The sequence below is a fragment of the Pteropus medius genome, unplaced genomic scaffold (assembly GCF_902729225.1).
Source record: "Pteropus medius unplaced genomic scaffold, Ma_sr-lr_union100, whole genome shotgun sequence".
Taxonomy (NCBI): domain Eukaryota; kingdom Metazoa; phylum Chordata; class Mammalia; order Chiroptera; family Pteropodidae; genus Pteropus; species Pteropus medius.
In genome coordinates, this window is record NW_024340849.1 from 1,468,284 (window position 1) to 1,468,984 (window position 701).

The following is a 701-nucleotide window of genomic DNA, read 5'->3' on the forward strand; positions in this document are numbered from 1 at the left end:
TCCCACGGGAAGACGCGAGAACCTCTGTGGACACGTCCGAGGTCCCCAGGGACGACAGCGGGTACTGAGCCTGGGGTGGGGGTGGAATGGGGGGTTGCCGGGACTGCCCCGAGCCTGGCAGGGCTCCCCTACCGAGTGAGGTGCCCTGGACGAAGCCTCTTGCCCCAGGAGCCCTTGGGCCATGCCTGGAACTGGGGTCTGTGCCAACTTGGTCCTCCCGAGCATGCACTGGGCCGCTTCAGGGGGTCCCGAGGCTGGTGGGAGGTGACAGCCCCAGCTCTCAGCCAGGAATGCGATTCCTCCTGGCCATTTCCAGCCCCCGTGTTCGTAGCTCAGCATCACACAAGGCTGACGTCCAGGGGTCAGCCAGGCCGGCACTTACTTGGGACCTCAAGGACCCACTCTGAGGCACATGCTGGCCATTGGCGGAGTCCAGTGCTGCACAGTCGTAGGGCAAGGGCCCTGTCTCCATGCTGGCTGCCCGTGGGGGTCACCTTCTGCTCCCAGAGGCTGCACTTGGGAGTCCGCACGTGGACCCTACACGTGGACCCGCCTCTCTAAAGCAGCAGTGGTACAATGGGGGGCGGGGCGTGGATGGGTGAGTGGGTGGACAGATGGATGGATAGATGGATGGTTGAGTGGATAGGTAGGCAGGTGGGTGAATGGGTGGACGGATGGTTGGATGGGTAGGTGGGTGGATG

General features: G+C 64.2%; 1 protein-coding gene and 1 long non-coding RNA gene across 11 annotated transcripts in view; both read left to right on the forward strand.

Annotated features, from left to right (window-relative positions):
* MBP (myelin basic protein) overlaps positions 1-701 on the forward strand; it is a 78,772-nt gene that overhangs the window by 42,718 nt on the left and 35,353 nt on the right. The window lies entirely within an intron of this gene.
* Positions 1-701, forward strand: part of LOC120583906 (uncharacterized) — a 1,589-nt gene that overhangs the window by 132 nt on the left and 756 nt on the right. The window contains exon 2 of the long non-coding RNA XR_005647893.1: positions 42-646. This is a non-coding gene — a long non-coding RNA (uncharacterized LOC120583906). The remainder of the gene's footprint in view (positions 1-41; positions 647-701) is intronic.